Genomic DNA, 26,109 nt, shown 5'->3' on the forward strand with positions numbered 1-26,109 from the left:
TGTTTTTTTTTTCTGTGAGCTCAGCCACGGTGAAGTCGGCCTCACTTCATCCTGCAAATGCCGTCTCTGTCTTATTGGGCTGACTTGGTGTTGATTTACATCTTAACTAATCATTGTGTTTTGCGTCGTTGCCAGCCTCTTGGCAGGGCGTAGGTACAGCAAAAAAAAAAAAGGTCTCTCCATATTTGCCATTTTCAATTTTGTATGTGGCTTTGAAGCTATGACACTGCAAGTAATGCAACTCACCACATTTCAGTGTATTATGTGATTTATGTACAGGAGGGGTTGTAAAATGGAATGTGTGGAAACTGGCTTGGCTAACATTTGTAAAAGTTGTGAAGCAAGAGCAAATGTAGGACAACAAGTACATAAAGTAGTTGTGATGAAAGTGACTGCACAGCTGATTTTATTTATTTGTTTTTGTTTAGTTTTTTTGCTCTCCAATATCTGGGAGTCTGACACATTGTTAGATCTCTCATGCATCTCACTAATTATTAGTTAAAAGGCACTGCAGCATGCTGATCATAGCCTATTTTTTTCAGTATTTGGGCAAGATAGGCTAATATTAGCATTTAGTCAATTACAGCGCTGAAAAGCATGGATCGAAAGTGTTCAGAAATAACAGTCAGCCATTTGCCATCTCAGTAAAAAAGGAAAATGAAATGGTGTAGGATCAGCTGGCTGGCCCCTGAGGAGAGGGAGAGAAAGAGGGGAGAGAGATGAGGAGGAAGAGGAGTGCTTTGCTGCTGTGTGTGTGTCAGTGCTGATTAGGTAAGAGATTGCCTCATGTAATGACACGGCATGGCGCTAGTGGTGCAGAAACACAAACAATGCATACCAGTGTTTTACTGCGTACACCCCCCGCAGCTGCCTGCCTGGAGATGTTTATATAGACATATACGCTCTCTCCGTAGAATATTTCAACATCTTTAGATGATGGCCTCCTTTTTCAGCGACACACACGTTTACTCCATCCGGAAGCCAATAGCCCTTTTCTCTGTGCGCTCTCTTTCTCCTGTAGCACAGATGAAAGATGGAGGTGATTAAAGGAAAGGAGCACAATAGAGTCTGTGCAGCTTTTCTCTCAGTGCTTATTGTTGCCACTGACAGCAGTGTTTTTCAGCACTGGTTTATGGTGTTAAATAGGCTACATAACGTGCCAAAACCCTCCCTGCTCTGTTAGCTGAACCTTAAGCATAAGGGAACATGTTATATTTGTTGCTGCTTGTGACAGTTAAGGTTTCCAGCGATGTACTGGACCTGTTAAACACAGCAGTGTTAACTGAGTTTTCATTTGGCTGCTAATAGACTACAATAATAGATTGTTTCAGGCTAAGCTCCATAGTGTTGTTTCTCCGTCAAAATGTTGGGTAAGTGTAAAGTTCTGCAGCTGACACGGTGATTAAGGTAAATGGTCACTTTGTTATAATTATCAGAGCCAGCTTGATTTGCAAGTCTAAATGATACTGTTGATTTAATTGATTGTTTTATTGAGAGAGATGTCAATAACAGCTGTCTATTGTCCAGACAAACCTACGTCTTTTGTCATTAATTAAAGGGGCTGTAATGGCTTGTTATGTTGTGTTTATTCTGTGCATTATTGGCATTGATTTTTAACACTGTAGAGCTGACAGTTCATGCATACTTCTTTTTACAATGTGCTGGTTGTGCTCTGTGACCTTTGTGACTAATATGGGTATTGCACTGATATTATGACTGAGCACATGAGGCACAGTTTGTTTGCAGAGCCCAGACCTGTGACGGATGTTTTAATGGAGACAGCATGCGGGCTAGTGGCCAGCTCAGGGTTCATGCAGCCATAAGGAAATGACCCCGGTGACACTGTGGCGCACTCCACTTTCCTGTTCACGAGATGCCTCCGGCAACCTGTGTCCTTGCTCGCCCTTGCAGGTCCGGCACGCCTATTGAGCCTGCTGAGCCTTCAGTTTAGGTGCTGGATCGACTATAGGTTTAAGCATGGGCAACTTGTCTCTATGCCGCAGTTCCACAGCTGGCACAGAGAAAATGAGTTCTGAGGATTGGGTTTAGATTTGCCACTGTAGCACTTCAACTCTGATACACTCTAGCTGCCATCAGGGGAAAGCTGTCAGAGAGAGAGAGAGTGAGAGAGAAAGAGAGAAAACAGCGAAGCACAGCAGTGCTATCTAATAGATCAATTTGTAATAAATCTGTTGCCTCAAGCTGTTGTTGTTCGCTTCTACTCAGTAAAAGGTGTCTGCGTTTCTGAGGCAAGAAAATGCTTGTCAGGCAGGGCATACAGAGCTATCAGTGAATGAGACGCGCCTAAAGCACCGTAAATCATTTTGTCTGTGCTCAGTTTACATAGGTTGGACACATTGCTCTCTTATCAGGACATTCAATTGGTCAAAAAAACGGGGGATTATAACCAATCGATGAGGCTGAGCACTGCGATGAGGAAGTAACTGTCCCATCACGTTAAATTTCCCCATTATCCAATATGAGCCATTAATCATGATGAAGGAGCTATTGATTAGGCTATCAGCCTAGGTTGGTCAATTTATTTGCCAAGAGTCATTCCACCATGTAAGGATCTATTGAAGTAGTGCTGCTTTCCGAAAACCCCAAGCAGCAGAATGGAAATGGCCCATTATTATGACAACAGTTTGATCTTTAAGGTAACAAAAGAAGGGGGGCCTCTGTGAGGACCACATGGGATCGCTCCTGCTCCTCCTCCACTAGCAGCCATATGGACCGTACTAATTGTGTTTTACGCCAACCATTTTCACTGATCCATTGGGGACTTGTGGAAGTGCTGTAGCTATAATGTCACCAGCAGTGGGCTGGCTCATGAAAGAAACATTAGCGGGCAAGATGAGAAGATAGGAAGGCAATACACTGCAAGGCAATACAATTATTGATTTTATTCAAATGAAATCTGCAGTTCTCTGTTCTGAATCTGATGTTGGTTGCCTTTTAAAGTATGATTTCTATTATTTCTTTCCCCATTTGTAGCTATTGTCTGAGTCCAGCAGTCTCGCACGTGCACTTTGTCAACCGGTAACAGCTAATACTAGGCCTGATGCCAGTTTGTAAAGATATAGCTAAAAGGCTGTTCTAAAGATGTTTTATCCTATTAATACACATGATACTGATTCTGACCACATGAATTGCTCCACGGAGAAATCATCTTTCGTCTGTTTTGTGAGAAACACAAATGCTGAGGTTTTCACATTGGATGTAAATGTGACATTCACAGTATTTGCTTTGCCCTTCGGGCCAGGGATTGCTTGTAAAGTGCTAAGTGTGACTGAGGCAAGTCAGTGTGTGTTTTTAACATGTTTACAATATGCAATCATGAAAAGGGCACATCTATGGAAATTAGATCCTGCGAAGGAGGGGAGGGGCGTTGGAGTGGTGATGGGGGAGAGGGAGAAAAGGAGTGTGTGTGTTTCATTGTGTCCCTGCTAACAGTTTTCTTGTAATTATTGAAATTGATGTTTGCTGCGGACCTGTAAATCTGCAAGATCTCTTGTTAATAAAGCGGGAGAGGCAGCTGAGCCGTTATGCTGGGAAATAAAAAGGCAATCAAGCCTCCAACATCTTGTCCCTCACCCCAAAATGAAGCAGCAGAAATCCTAATTAACTGAGAGGATGAGCAGCTCTTACTACAGTGCTTGGCTACTCAGTGGCAGAACTAGCTGCTATTCTCTAATGAAGACGCTTTGCTAGCCGCACACAACCCCCCCACCCCCCTTCCTTCCAGCCCTCTCTATCTGGCTCTGGCTTGCCTGAGGTATTTTCTCCCCCTCAGCTCTTCTCCTTCTCTTCCTCCTCCTCCTCCTTTCTTGTGTGTGAAGTTGTGGATGTGTTGCGCTGATGGAGTGAGAGAAGCTTTGTTACCTGGAGGTGTCTGGGAGTCCTGCACAGGAATTCGGTGAGCTAGCTGATGACCTCTGTGATGGTTATTGTTATGTAAAGTGCTGTGAGAGAGAGACAGAGAGGCGGTATTGATCTTCTCCCCTTGATTTCATAGACCCCCTTGAAGATGACAATAAAGTTGTCTTTCTGTGTCATCTTCAAGCGCTCCTCTTCAAATCAGCGATGTGGCAAATTACTCCTGTCATCAGCCGCTCGTATTCAGACAGCACTGTGTGATCATTTGTGGAGTTGAAAGTCAGGTTAAATCTTGCTTTGCACACTTGATATTTGTTTGTACATGTGTCTGTGCAGCAATGCCGCTGAGACTTGGAACAAGATATTCGGTAATACGTTGGTGTTAAACAGAGCTCTTAGAATTTATAGGCCTACAAAGTTTTAATACTAAATAAGATTTGCCGTTCTATAAGCCATATCTTCTGTTGTAGAGGAGTGAGTGATGATTGATTGTTTGAAACCCGAGCTTGCCTCCGCTCCCATCCAGCTGCTCCTCACTGTTTACCTGTAAACTTGTCCTTTTCTGCTTTTTGCTTTGTCTGTGGACGGCCGCAGAGCTCCTTCTTTGTCGCCTCTCCCACCTTCTTTGTTGTACCAAGCAGCCCAAAAGCCTCCAGGGATGAACGGACAAATAGAAGAGAGCGAGAGGTGAGGCTCGGTCCCCCCCATTCTCCCATCTATCTTTTCTCCCTTGTGAGCACTCTGCCAGACAAGTTTCCAGGCACTCAAAAGCAGCAAATCGACTCACTGTAGGATTCACTGTCATAGCAGTGCACTAGGAGGCCAAATCCTCCTCCTCCCCATTTTACCGCCTTCTCAAATGAAGTGCTATTTGGCATGGCATTGCTGAGGCCTGATTCTCTGTACAGATGAGCTTATTCCAGTCTAGCCCCCCAGTCTAGCCTCTTCAGTTATACATTAGTGAGGTGCTACTGATGACGGCTTGATTAAGTGCTTGTCACATTTTAAATAATTCCAACTGGAAGGGGTTCTAGTGTTCTGGTTGATTTTAAACAACACGATTGGCAGGCACGATGGTGTGGCGCTATTGCACAAATCTCTCATCAAGGTTGGGGATGTTTTGTTTGTGCACAGATTATCATGATTGTGATTGAGTGCGCGGGGAGAGTGCTTCCATCGCTCCCTTTTTATCCCTGGCACAAAGCGAACGATATGCTCGGCACAAAGCCAAGGCACTCGTCGTCGCTGCCGCAAAAAACAAATGTAGTAAGTAGAGGAAGGTGGCGTCTGGCTTCGTATCACGCTCGTGTTCATGAAGTAAAAGCCCAAAAAATTCTCCTGACAGCAGGAGTTTGTTTCACTCCTCAGTGCGACAGCTTTGTCACAGGGAAGAGATTCACCACCTACCCTGGCAGCCCTTGGAGACCCTTTCTTGGAGAACCAGCAGTCCTCCCTTTCTTCTCCCGGTTTGCCTCTGTTTTTAGCACTCAGCTTTTCCCTCTTTCCCTCTAATCAACGACAGGCTTGTGAAAATCTCTACATAAAACAATGCTGCTTTATTTCTTTTTCCTCTTTCCCTCTTCCCCAGAGTTTGTTTTGTCTTGCCTGTGCAGCTGCTGCTTTGAAGAGGATGACAACAGGCATAGGAAGCTAAAAGGACACGTCGTCCCCCCCTTCCCTTTTCTCTTTTCGCTTCTTTGTAAGCAGCTACCTTGCTAACGTAGCTGCTTGCATTACACAGGGCGCGTCCACCTTGTATTTGCTGCTGCAGAGAGGTAAAGACGATGAAAGTGAGAAACACGTGTGATGTATTTTGTATGTGTGTTGGGTGTATATATATTCCATATGATGGAGGTCATATTAGAATTTAAGATTTGTGTGCATCCTGTTTGTAAGCACACAGTGAGTAAGAGAGCTCATGGGACACAGGAATCGACAGGCGTGTTTAATTGTTTGTGACACGTGAAATGTGGAACAATAATGTGTGACTAGTGGGCCCTGGAGATTACAATCTGTTTGGCCGCTTAAAGGATTGTCAGAGATGCATCACCACGTCATTGTCTCCTTTTCTGCCCCTCTGAGCCATAAACCAATCATGAACATTTAGCCAGCAGTGATTTCTCCTCTGTTCACCTCCTTGCCCTGTACGTGATCCTGTGGAGCTGCTGGTGGAAAAACCTCCCAGGCTTCATCAATGCTCTAATGTGTGTGTGTGTGTGTGTGTGTGTGTGTGTGTGTGTGTGTGTCTGCTTGCAGCCCTGATTCTCTCCAAATCTCTGCAGCACCACCTGATTTGACTTGGTAATTCGGCATTGATGAGTCTTGGGGGAGATCGTAAAAGGAGCACAAAACGTACAGCAAAAGCCCTCTACTGTGAGGCAGCAGCAAAGACAGCGTCAGGTTTCTCAATAGCAATTGACAAAAGAGCGGGAAAAAAGAGGGTAATAATGGAGGACTGTAGAGATATAGCTGTCATCTGTTGATGCCTACGGCTGCCTGATATTCCTACAGGGCGAGAAAGAAGTATAGAGGTTGAGATAGGCTTCAGCATGCGGGCTTCAACTCGATTTGTGATTTTACTCCACTGTACTGAAAAGGCTGCTTTTCTCCCCAGGACAGCAGATTATTTACATCTTTAGCAGAGCTCATTGCTCACAGAATATTGAGTTCAGTGTGGAGGGCATAAAAGGTAGCCAAGCTAGGAGTAGTCAGGGAGATAAAAAGCAGGATCGCTTAAGCACTCTGTGTTATTAGAAGCACATTTCTACTGCTGTTGATGTAGCCACTAGCATAATAATTCATCTTGTCTAGTTTTTTTATCACTCAGTGCATGCCCACACACACACACACACACACACACACACACACACACACACACACGCGCCCACGCCACACAGTAACTGCTCACAAAACACAAATTCCCCTTGCTGGCGAAGGGTAGGTCCTCTCTAATATTAAACAAGTGATTCAAAGATGAAATGCTCATCATTCTGCCGTCTCACCATGGCCGTCCAACAGATGAGTACTGCTGCTAACAAAAAGCAAGGGGGCTGCCTGCGCCCAGCTCCCTCACAGGGGCATCTTGTCTGTGTTATCACTCCAGCTAGTGCTGCAATTAATATTAATGTGCTTTAAAGCACGCTCCAGCAGCCCTCTCTCTCTCTCCCCCCCCCCCCCCCCCCTCTGCTGTGTGTGTGTTGTTTGGGAGGAAGAGAGCAATAAAGCCAGCGGGGGATAAGAATCTAGGCAGGATATGACAGTCCTCATGTCAGCTGTCTTAGAGCTGGAGGGATATGTGGATAAAGACAAGGGATGAAACTGAATCCCATCGAGCCAGACAGGCAGGTAGTACAGCGTGTAGGTAGAGGCTCCCAGCATCCACAGCGGCTGGGCTGGGGGCTGTGCGCAGCTTGTTTATTTAGTCATGTTGTAATAATGCTTGACCTTTTCTTTCAAGTCCGTGGCCTGACCTTTAGCATCTTACTCCTCTGCAAATCAGTGAGTGTGTCTGTGACACACACACACATGCACATGCAGAGAGGGAAATGAGCGCCTCCTTTGCAGGGAGCTTCATGGTCTGCCAACTCCAGGAGTGGATTGTTCCAAATTAGTATGCATTAGGTGGTTAGTGCAAAGAATTTAATTATGCGAGATGGCACTAAACTGTCTATGTTATGATTAGCCCAACACGTTACAACCTTAATTTCTTCATTTTTTTTCTCCCCCTTCTGTTTTCATGGGTAAGGAGGAGGTACAGAGTGAGGCAGGGGTGAGAAAGAGGACAATCTGGGGGTGGCTTTAGATATGCTCCCATATTCCCATGAGATGTTACAAGTATCCCTAGTATCTCCACAGCCAACATTTTCTTCCTAGAAGGATTTTGATATTTTCTTGTCTTTGTCTCCCCCTCCGTCATTTTCCCTCTGCGTGCCCCTAGATACTTTTGTCAGACGATATTGAATCAAGTAGTCTCTTTTTCTGTGCGTCTGTGCACATCCCAGCTCTCTCTGTTTTCCCTGAGCCGCTTTTCATGTTAGGCAAGGCTTTTTTAATCTTGGGCAGCAGGCAGCGGTGGCGGAAGCAGCCTGGGCAGAGTCAGTGCAAAGCCAGGCAGCCATCCAGCCAGGCAGTCAGCCGCTGCAGTGGAGCCCCAGCAGCTCCCCGGAGGAGCCCATTATACAGGAGAGATATCAAACCATGAATCATTTACGCCAGTCCTCCCCTCCCCTCCCTTCCCCTACCCATGCAGCCTTGACGCCCGGTCGGCCGGCCGCCCGCTTGCCGCTGTCTGCATCTTTAATGAATGATTATTGCATTTCATAAACATGGGCTACCCAGCTATAGTAATTAAAGTATTATTGATCCTTTTCATGTTGGCTCCAAGGTACACAAAAATGTTGGGTTTTTTTGCCCTCCTCTTCACACATCTTTTTTTGTCACTATGCTGGATAGAAAAAGTCCATCTAGGAACAGCAGACGGTTGTTGATTTAGCCTGGCGGTGTGATTTCTTTCCCCTTCTGTTTAGGCATTTCAAGAATAGCCGTTATTCAGGGAGGAGGGTGATAATACAAAAGGGTGTTTTTCTGGGGGGGGTGTTGTTCTAATTGTGCTGTGTTGGAGTGTTTCCCTATGTTTGGTGTTTTGCATAAAAGGTGTAGGGCAACAGGGGTTAATATGCGGGAAAAGAGTGATTTAGGTCAGTGGTTGTGTGTGTATCTGTTTACTCTGACAAGCTGGCGCTTTAGGAGGCTGCGTGGCGTTGAATAAAGGAGACAGTGAGAGACAAGTGAGGAGAGAGCTGGCTCTTTCAAATGGAAAAAAAACCAAAAGGAAAACCTGACTTGACTGTGATTTGTTCTCTCAGCGACAGGCACCATGTTACAAGCAGCCGTTTGATATAAACCTAATCACTTTCACCTCTTTGTTGAAGATCAGGACAGTTAAAGCCTCTGCAAATAAGTGCATGTCTCCCTGCCTTCCTCCATCTGTTTATCCCTTTCTCAGCTCTCCCTGCTGTCATTTCTCCTGGTCATTTTTCTCTCTCTCTCTCTCCCCCCCCCCCCCCCCCCCCCCCCCCATTTTGAAATTATCTTTATTGGCATGAATGTAATAACAACATTGCCAAAGCATCATATATACACAACATAAGAACAATCAGGCCCATACAGTTGTCTCTCTGTCTCTCGTTATCTCTTGCCTTGTTTCCTCATCCGCCCTCTCCCCCTTTTTCAATCAGGAGTGCACTTTAGTTTCTGTGTAAATATCACAATCACTGATGAGGAAAAAGTGCTTGCATCTCCACAAGGGGATTGGAGGAGCCATTTTGTGTATCACTTATTAATGTGTCTATCTCTTTTTTTCTCTCTCTCCCTCTGAACAGTATGGATTTGTTTCCTGTCATGAAGGCAAACATTTAAATCTATCTGCAACATGCAGGGTTTTACCTACATAATTGTTTAACAGTTTTCTGAGATTTATGTTTTGATTGGATATTTGTTTAATCTAATTATTTTTATTCACAGCTGTTGTTTCTTAACAAAACAAATGCTCAATAACATCATCATAAAACAATAAAAATGGGATGTATGATGTGATCCAACCTTTAAAAGTCTGAGATAGCTAGCCTTTTCCTCCTGCGCCTATGGCTTATCCCTTTTTGTTGGTGAGCCACATGGCTCTCTACAGGGCTTAGTCTAATCAGTGCTAAATATTCAGCGGTAGCCCATAGCCTAATCAGCCAGAGCATAATCATTGTCAACCAATTGCATTCCTCTTGACCTCCCAGATGGAGGTAAACTGCACAGCCTCTCCATAGCACCGCCTCAATTACTGCAGCAGTAATGGTGATAAAGAAGACCACAGGCTCAAATGAAAATGGCTGATTGATGTGGACACACATGGCTTATAATTGGATTATAAGGAAGGACGTTAATGGTGTTAGGGGCGCAGTGGTGAAGCAGGATTCAAAACACTGACCAGGTATTTAGTGATTTTCCCCCTCCTGCCTCCTCGTCTAATGCAGTTGAGCATCATAACAGGATCCTCGGGGGTATTCTTGGCACATAAAGCACAACCCTCTTGTCCCACCCCTGCTGTAGTGTCAAGTGTGTGTGTGTGTGTGTGTGTGTGTGTGTGTGTGTGTGTGTGTGTGTGTGTGTAAAATGCTTACGTGAGCTGCCAGTGACTGGCTCTCTTATGCTGGTGACAGCTGTGGGGTCAGAACAAAAAGCTGTCTATTTCCAAAGCAGCAGTCCTCCTGTCCACCACACACACACAGAATGAGTCAGTGGGAGAATTTGGTGATTTGGGATAGGTCTTTCCTACAGTGCTGAACAAAGCTACCACTATAGCTTATTTTCATTATTGATTGATCTATCAATTATGTTTTCCTAATTTAGTCTCTAGCCTTCCCTTCGCACAGCTCTACGTAATGTCTCAATGTGTTATTTTGTCTGGCCAATGTTAAAAACAAAGGTATTCAGTTTACAATGTAAAAGAGAAAAGCAGCAAATCCTCACATTTTAGAAGCTGTGACTGAGAAATGTTGAGTATTTTTTATTTGAATAGTGAATCACATGATTGATGTATTATAAAATAGTTACTAATGTCTATTAACTAATTGATTCATCAACAGAAGGAGGAGCTGGTCAGTCGTGTTGCTGGGGGGATGTTCAGTCAGACTACTCCTCATTTATTTCTGTTTATGCTGAGAGCGTTAAGAGAGGGATGTAATTAATTGACCCTGGCAGCTCAGAGGCACTGTGGTCGAGTCCGTGAGCAGGTGCCGACTGTGCTGCCCACAGTCTCTTACACTGGTCCTCATATCTCTGCCGAGTACCCAGGACTCCCCGCTGACCGATTGGCTCTTGGTAAGTGCAGTGATGCTGGATGCTCGCGCTTGCGTGAGCGGCATAATACCAGCTAATGCCTGAAGGAGTGCTCTCCCCATTTCTATCTTGCCTCTCCCCTCAGCTGCTGTTTAGCCAAGCCTGGCCAGTGCGGAGCAGAGATGAGTGCCTCCTTTTCTACTCTCCCTCTGCTCTGCCTGGCAGTTTATTAAAGGGAATACTAGCTTTTTCCTCGCACCCGGGCGTTTGATTTCAACAGCAGCCAAAGCTGTCATGGCAGATAAAAGGCAGCGGGCCCTAGAATTACGGTGCACACAGCATCTGTATTTACTGCGTCATTCTCCCTCCCTCTGACAAGGGAGGAGGAGAAGAGGAGGAGAAAATGGAGGACAGGCTGCTGCATTCATGTGTCTTTACATTGACATGTCTCATCAGGGAGAGAGGTGGACAGACACTCTACAGTGAAGCCATCAATCAACCCTTTTCAATACGCCTGTCCAGCACACTGTAAAACTCACACATAAAGACTGACAAAGGAAGGCATTATTGCTGTTGTGGACACATTTTTATAAAGCCCTCTTTCAGTTGGCTTTGTCAGATGGAGTAAAATAGTTATTGTGGTGTGTTGGCTAAAAATGTCAAGGAAGCGGTTTTATTTTGTTGACTGAGATAATATGTTGATTGATTGTTGCTGGTGCTTTTCAGATTAGCAAGTAACAAACAAATGATCTTATATTTATAAAAAAAAAAAATATATATATATATATTAGTAAGAGGCGCTTTGTTCTCATGGTGGGTGTAATTGATTCCTCAGAGCTTTGCCACTTTTATTTAATCAGATAATTGGTTAGTGATTTTTTTTTTTTTTTTTTTTTTTTTTTTTTTAAATGCTTTCTCGTCGAGGCTCGCCTTAAAAAAACAACTCAACGGAGAGGTCCATTTTCCTGGCAGTATCCCTTATTGAGGCTGTGTGGGTCATGCTAATTTTTCATCTGCATCATTTTATTGAGCTTTAATTAACACAACAAGGATTCGGCGTCCTCCAGTGTCATCCGCTCAGACAGCTAATACAAACTCATTAGCCTAACTCCCCGTAACTCTAAAAGCAAAATATTATTACGCCGTTTTCTGTTTTGGTGGAAATTAGAATTGATTATGTTGATGTATTCATCCACATAAATTAAGGTGTTCAGATCGTATCCTGTAGGCCATTTCATTTGTATAGTATCAGAGGTCTAATTTAAACCTTTATTTAATACATTACAATACAGTCCTGGTGCTAGTTTGCTTAATCTGCCTCAGCAGCGTTTCAAGCAACCAGCTGTCTGTCTTCTCCTTGCGTCTCGATGCTGTAGCCTGTGGTGACAGCAAGACTAATGTATTCATGGCGCCGCCACGGTGAGAGGCATTACTTTACCTTTGCTTAATTGAGGGGAAACTCCCCTGACACCTGCTTAGCACAGCACTAGGCTAGCAGAGCGGCCAAATTCAACCCTAAGAGCGGAGGCCACTGAACCCTGACTGAGAAATAACACAGCCCAAGACCACCCAGGGACTGCTGAGGGGAGAAATGATTTAATAATGTTGATGAGATATTACACCAAACCCTTCCTCCACTGTCTCCCCCTCTCGCTCTCATTACTTCTTACCTGGGTAGGGAGACGTCTAATTCAGTGCCTGGAGGTGTATTTAGATGGGGCTGCTAAATATTTCACACACTAAAGACAGAGAAGTAAAAGAAGTGAGAGAAAAAGAAGCAAATGGGAGCAACGGGGCCCAAAAAAAAATCAGTGCAGCGGGTTTTGACATAGATTGTGGAGGGAGGTTAGGGAGTGTAGTCGAGGGCAGTCAAGGCAGGCTTGTAATTGGCTGACACCAGAATGTAGCGGTGGATTTGTGTGTGTTTGCGTGTGTGACTGAATGTGTGTGTGTGTGTGTGTGTGTGTGTGTGTGAGCAGTCAGACAATATCTGAATACAGTAAGGCCAAATATATCTCTTCAGCCAGACTGCATTGCTTTCAGGGTGTTGATTTGCTGCTATCACCTTACACTTTAGTGAAAGTTGATGTCAAGTACTACAGACACAGTATATTGTTTTCTTTGGGCTCCAATACCAACCCCCCATCCCCACACCCCCACTTCTGCAGTGATACAGGCACGATCATCATCTGAGACTCGGAATGACAGTTCGACTGAGCTCCTGCCTCATTTTTATTCTTTTTTTTTTTTAATTGTCCCATGCCCCAGGGGCTGCTGGGAGCTAGCTGGGCGGGGCTGAACATTTTCTCCACGGGGGTGAGCAGAGGTGGGTAACCAAACAACTCGCAGTGTCAGGTGCAGGTGTGGAGGAAAGAGATGGAGAGTGGGGCTGACAAGCCAACCTTGGGGAGCCAAGTAGTGGGACGCCATTCACTCAGATCGGAGAAGAGATTGCTTTATATAAGAGGAAAGCAGACAGGAGGCATCCATGACCCGGCTCCAGCACCACCAGCTATTGTTGGTTGGACTATTAACAGACGCCACTGCTAGAAATGTATGCAAAGAGCACAATGATGTAACAGCAATAGATGTTGGCGCTGTAACTGCATAGTAACCTGTGCTTTCTTGTTCCGACAAGGTTTTTGTCGTTGCAGGACCTGGACTTGTGTATTGCTTCCCCTTTTATCTAGTTTATTCATGGCACTTCCCCTACTGATCTCATGTCTGCTGGACAAAACATCATCCTGATAACATTTCACATCATAACAGTAACAACACTTTCACATAGTTAAGCTTGATGGCTGTGATTAGAGCTGAAACGAGGAATCGACAGAAAAATCAACTGTTAATTGATCAATTGCTTAATTTAAGTAGTTTTTAAGCAAACAGTGTTAAACATTTGATGCTTCCAGCCTCGTTGCCTTGCCTTGTTTTAACATATAAACTGAATATCTTTGGGGTTTAAAACAAAACAATTATATATAATATAATTATAAAATGTATATAATATTAAATCACCTTGGCTTAAGGAAAATATGATTGATGATTTTTCTATAAACAATTAATAACTTGAGAAAATAGTTGATAATGAAAACCGAATGTATAGTTGCAGCCCTAGATGTGATTTCTACATGGACTGCAGCGATTTCACAATTGATCTAATTCTTTGTACATATTTTAATTAGCGGGGTATGTGGGCTACTGATTCCCATTTACATGCAACGGCACAGCCCAATTAATACCTATAGATGCCTCCACCACGTTATGTTGCAACATCCGTTTCCTTTCAGTATTCAGCCTCATGGCATGTTCTTCTGGCATGTTGCTACTGCGTTATAGCCTTTGTACAGATTCTGCAGTAATACTGTGCTTTGTGCTATTCATCTTGCAGCTAGCTGCTACATAAAAGCTGAGTCAAATGGCAGAGCTCGTTTTATCAAGCTGTTGGATTGCTGCAAAACACTGTCAAAGCTTCGTGATTCATCATTCCACTGAGGTGTATGCGTTTCTAAAATGCTGTTGAATAAGTCAATTGGAATGCATTTCTTAATGTGATTATGCTTTCTCTATGACTGTATTTAGGTCAGGTAATTGGAAAAGTATGTTTACACGGCAATTTATCATTCAGAGCATTGTGTCAATTGGATAAATTATTTAAAAATTCCAGTCCTTGTAAACACATAGACCGAGCTGATCAGTCTTTCGGTAAAAAAACAAAACAGCATCTGAACAATAGCAGAGCTGTTCAGGGCTGCTGGAATGAAATGTTGGGCAGCCAAGAGGAAGCGGCGGCATGGTTTTGGGTCTTGCTCTTCCTGTGTTGCTGGCACATAGACATGATCCAGCCAGTCACGCTGGGGTCAGAGGCTCTAAAATAGCCCAAAGGGGATTCGGGCTACACTGATAGCATACCTGCTGTTACCCAGAGATGTTATCCAACTGCAATCCAGCCCAGGCTCCCTCCCAGCTGCTGTGCTCTGCTTTGGATTGTTCTGCAATACCTCACGCAGAGATGGAGTGGGGCCATTATACCTCTGGCTCTGTAACACTCTCTGCAGACACACACACACACGCACACAAACCAGATTGCGCTGTCACCGCATAAAGCTTCACAGCTGCAGCACCGGCACGTTGGCTTTTTGCAAAGGGTTAGAGTTGACTGCAAATTACAGCTGGTGGCCGACCAAGGCCCCGTGATGGATCTCAATGCACTCTCGATTGAGTTTACCCACACACCTGCACCCCCACAGACGCGAGAGACAGTAGCACAGCCGAGAGCACAGAGCCATTTTGTAACACCTGAAGGAACTTTCCCCTCCCCTCCCTATATGAGGAATAGATGAGGTGGTGCCATTAAGTGAATTTGCTGTTATTTCCCCAGGCTCTTAGCTGAAGATGTCAAACCACAGCCACGGAGGCAGCCAAGGATGACTGCCGACTCAGGCGGAGGCAAACACACGCGCCACACACTCACGCCACGCACATGATCAGCTTTCATGCTTCTGTGTAATTTATCAAATTGCTTGGGCATGTGATGAATGGGCCCAGATCTGTAAAGGAAAAAAAGACATTTATTTTGCATTAGGTTGTTGTTGTTATGCCCATGGAACAGCTTAGAATTGAATTACAGTAAATGGTAAACATCGCATTCACATTTTCTGAAACAACAATAATTCAGTAGGCCTAATTGCTTTGTAGTTTCAGAGACTACACTTGAAAGATTACAGAAGTGGAATCGGCTGGTTAAACAAAAACTGTTCAATCCTATTACTTATACTAGAGACTACTATATTCTCTTAGCGTGTGGAATGAGCAAGTAGGCTTAATGTTCTCTGCATTTTCCCACAAATGCCCGCACTCACATCCTCACTGTACAAGAGGCTGGTTCTCTCCTGGTGATTTGTCACAGTTCCCCATTGTATTACACACCACCTCTCCTTCACACTCCCCCCCCACACACACACACACACACACATCCCTCGCTCCCTAAATCATTTCTTTACATGTGTGTGGGTGCCCCCTCTCACTGTGATTCTGATACTTCATAACGGCAGGAGGAAATTGAGCTGACCTTGAGGCTGCCGAGTTCCTTTATAATGCTGATGTATGGGACTGTGGGCGCAGGCAGCCAGTAAGTGAGACGCATGTTTTTATTTGCCGGGGAGCAGGCCCCAGTGTCAGGACACATAACAAGGTTCATTTCTCGCCCACTCGAGCTAGCTACCATGCCGGGAAGCTTTGTGTCAAGCATTCAAGTCCACTAGGTGCAATGAGATAACTTCTGTTATGAATAGCTGCTATATAAATACATTTGAATTGAATAGGTGTGATTCACCTGCATTTGTCTTTGTATACTGGAACAGGTTGCATTATGCTGCCTAAAGGGTGATAATAGGGCAAATCCACTCGGTTAACCCTGTGTATAGATTTGTCCTCACTAAAATATGATTTAGATGCTGTTACTGTTGACATGGCCCTTATCTCAAGGTTGGAGTAGTGATGGATTCGTACAGGTCTGTTCCTGACCAGTTTGCGTTTTGTCGAGCGGGTGACGGGGCAATCATTTAAAATATGATAGTCTTTTTGACAACCTTATGTCTTCCCGGCTTTCATTGATTTCATTATTTGTTCAGCGTACATGTCCCACTTTCTTCTCCTCTGCAGCTCTCCCCTCATCAGCACAATCAGCTGCCTCCTAACACAATCAGGCTGCTCTCAAATTACGGTCATGATTGAGACGAAGTCGGTGGCAGCAAAAGACGATAGGGCTTATGATTCAAGCACGAAACACCATTCAGGAGGCGGACATGATGTATTAATATCTGTAACATATACCGCAAACCGATGCAATAGCCCTGCAATAAATAGCACCTTGTGATGATGCTTGGAAGATGCATTTTTATGAGAGGCGTTGATTCAGCTCTGCGGCACTTTTGAAGCTCGGCTCTTTTTGTTTTATTGATTTGGATATTGTCAGCTGTTTTTTGTCCACAAATAACAATATTGGATTAATATCTATACCACAGCCAAAATTAAACTAGGGCTGCAAAATCATTAATTTTTCTACTGCTTATTTTCTTGATTAATCAATTAATCATTAAATCTATAAAATGTCAGCAAGTTGTGAAGAATGGCCATTGACAAGTTCCCAGAGCCCATGGGGACATTTACCAATGTTTTGTTTGACCAACAGTCAAATACCCAAAGATAATTCAGATCACTAACCAAGCAGGGTGAGAAAACCAGAACATCCTCACAAGTGAGAAGCTAAGACCAATGGATTTTAATCGATTAATTGTTGCACATAAACTGATTGTTTAATCGACTACTTGTTGCAGGTCTAAATTTAGCATTAATCTTCACAAAGTAGTTTGCATGGCTTATTTATTAGTTCAGATTGTCGTTGTCGATGCCTTGTTGAATGTATTAAGTCCTTATCAGAACTACTCTGTAGTCTTACCTACACACATGTCAACGTTCACTTTCACTGATTGCATAATCAGATAATATAATACAAAATCAAATCTCACCCCATGCTGTGCCGTAGGATAGAGGAAGTGTTACGTGTTCCTGTTACAAACTCAAAATGACTCACTATTGTCATGTTGTCCTTAGTCATATGTTTCAAGATGAACTGTTTTAAATTTCGTAGTGCAAAATACTATAAATTTTGATCACACTGTGCTCTGAGTCTGATTCAGAGATGCTCACAAGTCCAAGTCAAGTCTCTGTGCAAGAGTCCAAGTCAAGTCTCAAAGTCTTTGAGCCAGAGCCAGTAATGTGCAATGCAATTAATGACAGCTTATTAACTACTGTAATTCAGACTCTCAAACCCAGTGTAACGTTACTAAATAAAACTGTAACATTGCATGATCAACAATAACCTGTTTTTCACTAACGGAGCACAACCATGTAACCTCATGTACAATGCGTCTACAACTAATGACAGCTTATAAACTACTGTAAGTCAACACACACCCCAGACTCTCAAACCAAGTGTAACGATGATCAATGTAATGTTTGCAGCCAGCGTTAATAATTAACGTGATGGCAGCCAGCGGGACGTAAATGATTATGTTAATCGACCACCACAAATTTGGCAACTAAACAAACGCTCATTCCTCTTTTCATAACACAGTCGGAGTTAACTTCCCATAGGTCGTAGCTGAAGCAAGCTAACGTTAGATGGCAAATGCTGAGCTAAACATGTTTACTCACCACCTATTTTGCGTTCAGCGCTTCTTTGTGTGGGTCTAGTTGTATGAAGTTTTAAAGCCAAAGTTAATAATGAATGGCACAGCTCCTGCCGGTTTTTGTTGTCCTCTCACGTGTGGCCACGCGCAGCTGATAGCTACTAGGTGTTATGTAGGCAGGTTATAGATAACGGGGGGAGGGGAGTAAGACCGAGCTCATCAGATGTTTCCTAAAAATAAAACAAAAGACTTGAGTCCCCATCTCCGGTCTGATTTACTATGATGATGCTTTTCCATCTTCCACGAGGGCGAATTGGCCTTCAGATGTTGAACAAACCAATGTACATTTGCACAGTGTCTAAGTTACAACACATTTTCTGTACTTGCAGGCTCATTGCTGGTACATGATTTTCAAATAAAACCACTGGTGCGACTTTTGACACTGACAAAGGGACAATAGAAACATTACACAAGTGTTAATTTATTCCGAGTTGGTCAGGAATGTTAAATAGTAATTTAAGCCCTAATTTGGAGCTTTGTGTGCAGCGGTAGTGGCTGTGGTTGACATTAAGATGAGTGGAGGAAGCTCATCAGCCCTGCCAACTCGGCTTACTTTTCATATGGCACAGATCCACTTGCCTAACCTCTTGTCTGGATGCTGCACTCAAACAGGCAAGGACCCAATTCATTCACTGCCCATCCAATTGACTGTGTGCAAAAATATGTTTTAGCAGCTTAACAGCGGCAGACCAATCAATTGATCCAGATTTTGCCGTCCATTGATTTTGGCATACCCTGGGTCCAGACAATTACAGTGCATGTATGATAATGATATCATTAGCAGCCCATGGGCCCATCTATTGGGGCGGGGGAACGCTTGTAAAAACCATCCGAACCATGCATAGAAACATTTGCGCTGCCAAATGCTGGAGAGAATGTTCCAAATCTGCTTTGCAAATGCCTCCCTGTCACTCTCCCCTCTCCGCCACCCCACAGTAACAGTAGCGTGGTAGAGCGGCGGGCAAGGCTGCTGGTGCTGCTGACTGGCATTCTGTGCGTTGATGAATGTGCCGGCCTGACTGCTCAATGTGCTTACCTAATAGGAGCTGCTCTACTGTCACACCGAGTTTCTCCGTCTCTCTCTCTCACTCACCTCACCCCACCCTTGTCTTTTTTTTCGGAGGTAGTGAGGAGAGAGTTCCACTTGGCTAGACACTGCAGCCTCCACACTCTGTTTCTCAAAGGTTAATGGAGCTGCCTCACAGCGCACACTAATCATCAGGTAATCGCTATCGTTTGGCTTGATAGGTGGTTCAGGTCAGCCATAATGACCAGTGCAGCCATTTTGGATGAGGGAGTCAGGTTGCTGCTGGTTGCCAAATATGGTCGCCAAGCTGACTTAAGATGACGATAGTGCTTCTTGTTCCATGATCCTATTGGGTTTATCCATTTTTTTTCTCCCCCTATGCCTCTGTGCATTTTGCCTAGCGATGTACAGATAATTATTTATTTAGCTTTTGGAATCACATCCTAACACACTTGACACCCGCCTCTTACAGTATTGAAATAGTGAAGATGCAGCACAGGCTATTTTTGGTTTCTTCATGTTGTGCCGTGGAGGTGTTTGAAGTGGTTAGCCTGAGCCTGGTGTTAAAATAGTGGCTTTTCGGTTGAGCATGTGGTGGACAACCAGAGACGCTGACAGACTGAGAGGCGGACTAGAGTCATGAAAGTGAAGCGCTTGTCTTTGATGTCAGCCAGCTTCCTAAGGGCCATGGTGGTCGGAGGGGATCGGGCTTTTCAGCACAGGATTTTGGGATTGTCGCGTCGAAAAGGTCTCTCCGGGGCTGAGTGAATTTTAGCGTTGGTCTGTGAGCGCACACATAATCACATACTAAGACTTGAGACCAGGCAGCTAAAGAAGGACAGGCAAATTTGTCTTTGTCATCATGCACATCCCCCCGTGGTGCTCACATCTAATATCCCTCATACCGCAGAGCATGGATGTGATCTTGCTCTCACACGAGGACACATACTACAATATAGGAATGGACATTTCTAGGCCTGTTGAGCTTGTTGAGCTTGTTTAGCTCTGCTGTGACTAGTGGGAGATAACTGGATGGATGGGCAGTTTGTTAAAGGAATGATGTTGCATGCCTTGTGCTGTTTGGATACAGCCTCTAGGCCGAGATATGAGCAGATTAAAATAGAGATAGGTTAGACACAGACTGATTTTTGAGGACTTAAAAAAACCAAAAAAAAACAACCCTCAATACAGATGAGTCTGTGTGTGTGTGTGTGTGTGTGTGCTTGATGGCCTGTCACCGTGGAAATCCCAGAGTGTCTGAAGGGATTGCAAAATCAATGTGAGCTATTCATACATGGATCTAATCCTCAGATTTACTGCCATTTAATCTGTGGTTATAGTGGAGCTCTGATGGCTCTAATGCCGTCAAACAGATGTCCCTGCTCAGACACCCAGGTTAGGCTGCACCTGGTGACACCATTGAGCCCTGGCACTAGGTGACCCGCATCACATTTCATCTTCTCCTCGGGTGGCAACTGTTGTATAAAAACACGCATTATCATTATTAAAGTGTCATGGGGCATCTAAAAGAAATTCTAGCCAAATGTTGGCATCAAACACCTGTGACCCCCGAAATGTTCTTTGGCGAGTTTGATCGTGTGTGTCAATTTAAATTTCATGTGCTTATCTGGATGGTTGTTGTTGTTGGTATTTGTGCGATTTTTGACAGCATACCTTGCTTGCTGTGCTGTTGAACAGTGCCGAGATTACATGGACAGAAATACTTGGATTTTATTCACTGCCCACTTGGAGTTATTTTCAAATTCAAAAAGGAACAGACCATTTCACTTAAAAATGCAGGCTGAATTCAGGAGGCATCAGAAGCAGGGAATGAATAATAGCAAACTATCATTTTACACATCTGGTAAATATGTAGGGATGCTGCCTTGTTCTACACATAGTCATCATTCAGTACCCTATATATTTATTAGTTGCTCATCATTTTAGCTTGTTTTGTGAAGTGTTTTCAGAGCTATATTACATACACACGTTATACTATATATTATTCGAAACCTTGTTGACAGATTTTCATCATTCATTTGGTTTTGCAACAGTAATAGCCACCAAGAAGTGGCAAACTATCAAGCTAAATGAACAGACTGAAGTAATTGATGGATGATAATGGACTACTATGAACAGTTTTCATATAAAAAATGACACAGCTGTAAAAGAATCACAATTTTTATGACTGAGTTGTTGTTGTTGTCAAAATCTAGATGTGTACCCAACAAGGAATTTGGATTGCAAGACCCCATATATGACTGCAAGCACACACGCAGGGCAGAAATGCTCACACAAACCCATCTGCAGTATTAAAACGCTTACATTGAAATGTAGCAGATTGAGAGTGTGTGTGTGTGTGTGTGTGTTGCATTTCTGGTTGTTAAAGAGAGTAAATGCAGGGAATCTCTGCACGGATGCTGAATGTGAAATGTCAATGTTATTGAACAGGTGCTGCGAGGCAGAGCTGTGATGTTTTTATTTCCAAGCTCTTGTCAAGCAAGGCAGAGAAGAGAGGGCTCATGGGATAATGGGGGAGGTTCAGGGGTGGGGGACTGTGTGTTTCTTTGTGCATGTGTGTTACTGTTTTACTGTGTGTGTGTGTGTGTGTGTAGCAGGAGTGCCTAGATCTGTGCGTATCCAGAGAGGTTTATTGAGAAGAGGGAAATGAATACTGGCTTAGAATAAACGCTCACAATCTCCTCATAGAAATTGTTAACTGAACTGCGAATGGTATTATTTTTCTCTGTGCACCTTCATGTTTTCCAGTGCCTATAATTCACCACGTGTTGTTCAACATGATGCCAAATATGGCAGCCGTCCTCACCCATGCGTACACCTCTGCTGTCAAGCTGTTATCACCTCGTTTGTGCCGTTTACACATCATTCATATTTTTCCCCTTGTCCTTTGTGTGTGTCTGTGTTTCCCCTTCAGTTTTTCTCTTGCAGACTGTCGTTGTGTCAATACTTGTTGAGAGGCAGTGTGGCAGTGAGCTAGGAGGTGAATGCAGTCAAGGTTAGTCAACAATGCTTCGTGACACTGGAGTGCTGACTAACACAGCGCTTTGCCTCTGCCCTAACCCCCTCTTCTTACCTTAAAAATGTGGACCATGATCATGTTCTCTACCTGCCCTTTGTTCTCTCAGACTGTGTTCCTCGACATCATCATCCTCCTCCCCCCTCTAAGCCATTTTCTCTAATTTCTTTGCCGCTGGAGAGAACAAGCTTGACAGCACTCAGTTCAATTCAGTTGAATAGGCTTTATTGGAGTGACACATGACATGTGTGGCCAAAGCACAATTACAGTTATGAAAGACAATGGAATGACATTCATTCAGTCCCTCAACTGCTAGCTCATGTGTTTGTGCCTTTCCCCTTCCTTTACAGCCAGTGCAACGTCAACGTCATGCCTTTAAGCCGCTGATCTACCGATCTTTCTCATTGCGGTTTCACTTGCACTTTTAATTCCAGTGAACACATGTGGAAATGTGATTACCGTCTTGCAATTTGCACTCCCTTCCCCAGCCATTTATAAAAAAAATAATAATAAAAGGTGCGAGAGTGAGGGCAGCGCCTATCTGAATGTCCACAGCAGCAGTGGAGAATCCAGTCACGATATGGAGAGGGCTGCAGTTCAAAGCCGACGAGCAGGTTACTTAATGAGTTTGGTAATTGGCTTGCTGTGGCCTCCGTGCGCATCCCTGGCATGCTGCTGATGTGTGCAGGAACAGAGAGAGCCACTGCTTGCACTCCCTCCCTTGCTCGACCCATCCATCTTTCCCTCCATCCGTCCCTCTTCCACGAGCTGGCTTAAAGGAGGTAATGCTGCATCAAGCCTGCGCTCTCTGTTCCCCCACCATTCCTATTACGAAGACAGCATGCTGTATGTTAGGTCTCCACTCTGCTCAATATCAAATATCAACAGTGTCTCTCATTCCCCCAGTGTTTCCCCCACATGGTCGCTATCTTTTACGCGCACGCTCCCTTCCTTCCACACATCTATTATATGTTAGATGCTTCATGCATTATGCAGAATATGTGCATCCAAACAAGCAATTTGCTGAATTTCCAGCTCACCACTTCTGGGTAGCAATTCTGTGTGTCCACAACTGCATAATGGAAAAACACACTTCCATGCTCAGTTGATTCACAAGTCCAAACAATAAAGACAAAGAGTAGCAGGCTTGCTGTGTAATCATAAATGACACCAAACATATTATTCTCAGATTTCAGCACATTATCTCCTCTCCAGAGACATCAAAGGGACAGCTATTCTTCTTGTCTCGTTGCTTTTTAATAATGTGTGGTAGGAGGGGGAAAAACGGCATCACATCTGGTTTAAATCTCATTAACTCGCTTGTTAAATTATAGTGATCATAGTTTTTCGGGGTGGAATCTAAAATGACCTTCATGGTTTAGTTGTAATTGAGAATGGTATTGTGTTTAGTCTGGATTGTTAATTGCTTTGTTTGTTTATAATAAGCCTGTAGATCTAGTGCCTCTGGTCCTCTGCACTAGTGAGGCGAACCCAATATATATATATTCTGGCTAATAAGCGAGCTTCCCACCTATTCCCATTAATTTCCATTTTGTACCTTTAAAAAGCCATAAATAAAGCCTGCATGCATTAGCAAATGTAGCCGTCTCCAGTTGCAAGACTGCTGCCAAGCTTTTTATCTACTCCCACAGTAGAATGGTTGATTCTGAACACTGTAGGGGTTGGAAGGCCAAAGCACAGCTAAGTGGCTCCTCTTGACCCCAGCACTGATCTCCAAAACTGACTGCGCACAGACAGATTTTACCCATTCGCTCCCACAAAAAAAGTCTAATCTCATAACACAGCCTCAACACCCTGTCTGTGCACTGTCTCTTTGAATAACACATCTTTTTTCTCACCGCACCCGGTGCTGACATGCTGACCGTACATTTGCCTCTGAGATTACTTCTCTCTGCTATTACTCATGCCAAAATGGAAATAAATAAAAAAAAGGGGATGTGAGGAAAGTGACTTGGTAAAATTTAAGATGTGAAAAATTAGCCTGAATGACTTGAGAATTGTGTTCCTCTGATCTGTAATGGATGTGCTTATTCTCGTTATCACTATCTATCTCTAAACTAGATGGCTGAATCATTAGCTTACACACTTGAGAGTAGCCAAGTATGACCTGAGGAGAATAATAGATTTCTGAAGAAGCATTGGTACTGGAGGAAGGAGAAAAAAAGAAAAAGAAAAGATATAGCCTTGTGTGCCATTGGGGCTATATTGAGCATCTTTATACACATGACATGAATTATTCTGTAGGGAGTTCATATTTTGTTTTACACATCATAAGCATCTTCTCCCCCACTCCACCTCCTCTTTTAGCACAGCAACAGCACAAAGCTGCACTCCCACTCTTCGTCCATAGGGTGGCAGTGTATGGAGGTGAGACAGCCATGTGCTCTGTGTGAAATGGAGCAGTCACTGGCTATTTGAGCAAATTAGCTTTGGAGACAGTAACCACACAGGAATCACACACCCCAACCGCCACTCTCTCTTATGTTTTCATCACCACGGGCTCCATTTGCTTTGCACACTGCTGATCACTTTTAAACAGTTTTTCACCCCTGCTGGAATAGGACTTTCCTAGCTGGATCCAGAGCTAAGCATCAGACACATGTACTGTTTGTTTATCTTGCTGTGTCTTTGTTCACAAAAGGATATGCCTGAAATGTAAACTTCCTCTTTTCGCCACAGCCCTGCCCTCGCTCTGTTGGCCCTCTTGGAAATAGTCTCATTCCCCGGAGTCTGTCCTCAGTGCAGCCACGGCAGGCTGAACTGTTCTTTTATTCAGATGAATGAGGCCCTGTTTTTGCCTGGAGAATAAGACAGACAGTCCGTGAGAGAGCTTGAAGAATGTGGAAAATCAGGGCATTAGTGAACATCTAAGGTATTACACGTGTGCGTTTGTTTGTCTGTTTTCACTTTCTATATGAGGTCTTGGCCATACACAGTTGGTTGATTATTTTCTGGTTCATAAGCATTTCACAGTCTGATTTTCCTTTTACCTTAGCCTCTTTCTTCATTTCAGCAAGCTGTGATGTAATGGAAACTGTCGCCCTCTCTGTGTGAATACAGACGTAGTGTGAGTAGTGTTTGTTTTTTGTGCCGGTACATAGCAAAGTTGACGAATGAACAATCAGGTCTTGCTGTATTTTATAAAGAGAAAATGCTGTGCTTCCTCTCACTAACATTTGATCAATTTGTCTGCCAGGTGGCAGCTACTTCCATCTGGAATGAGATTTACTTACATTCATTTTTTTTTTCATGTGCAATAGTTTTACCAAATGGCTGCTGCAAGCAAGTTTCACTCTCTTGAGTAGCTTGTGTAGCTTGGCAAAGAGATTAGACATATGTAGCCTACAAGTGTCTTGGTTTTCAGAGTGTTGCGAGGCAGCCAAATGTGACTGTGAATAGCTATGTAAACAAGATAGCTATGTGAGGCTAGACCTTGCACTGATTGCCTAAAGTGAAATACCATTCCCTGGCTTCTCTCACATTTTTACAACTGTGTTAATGATCGCAAATAAAGGCTTGCTAGGTAGCAGCTTAATTACTTGCTGTCTGTTTGGATTGTCTCCAAAGGACATTTTGATTTTCACTTAGTCTCTCGTCACCTTGATAGGGGCAGTTTGCTCGTGTGGCCTACTGTTTAACAATCCATTTTTCTTGTTTAGATGTAATGGAATTTTTACCCTGTCGAGCACTGTTCTTTTCAGCAAAAGCAATAGTCCTTGAAAACTGTGAATCTCCATATCCACAAGCGTGTAGTTAACCATATTTAGTTGAGCAATTTCCTTGAGTTACTTTGTTGGGAGATTGGAGAGGATTGTTTTATTGCTTCCCCTTCTCTCAGCCCCCTCCAGGCAAAGTCTGTGTTTTAATTAGTCGTGTAAGACCCTTTCCCTTTGGATTCCCCCAACTTGTAAAGTGCTCTCTTAAGAAACCATGAAGGCTAAAAAGGGCAATGAATGATTTGAAGGCAGCTTCTTTTTTTTATTTTTACTTTGCCTGCCTGCCTGCCAGCAGAGGGGGGGGGGCTATCAGCACTTGCCGTCAGCATGAGGAACAGTAACTTCAAGAGG

General features: G+C 43.8%; 1 protein-coding gene across 3 annotated transcripts in view; it reads left to right on the top strand.

The window, feature by feature from the left end:
* rerea (arginine-glutamic acid dipeptide (RE) repeats a) overlaps positions 1-26,109 on the top strand; it is a 122,754-nt gene that overhangs the window by 3,804 nt on the left and 92,841 nt on the right. For 2 of the 3 annotated variants that reach the window (XM_038722789.1, XM_038722792.1), the window contains exon 2: positions 21,920-22,000. The exons of the other annotated variant lie outside the window; for it this stretch is intronic. The gene's annotated coding sequence lies outside the window, so the exon portion shown is untranslated. The remainder of the gene's footprint in view (positions 1-21,919; positions 22,001-26,109) is intronic. 3 annotated transcript variants of the gene reach the window in all.

This window comes from Micropterus salmoides, unplaced genomic scaffold (genome assembly GCF_014851395.1).
Source record: "Micropterus salmoides isolate LMB-PRFRI ecotype aquatic unplaced genomic scaffold, ASM1485139v1 Ms_hic_scaffold_16, whole genome shotgun sequence".
Classification (NCBI taxonomy): domain Eukaryota; kingdom Metazoa; phylum Chordata; class Actinopteri; order Centrarchiformes; family Centrarchidae; genus Micropterus; species Micropterus salmoides.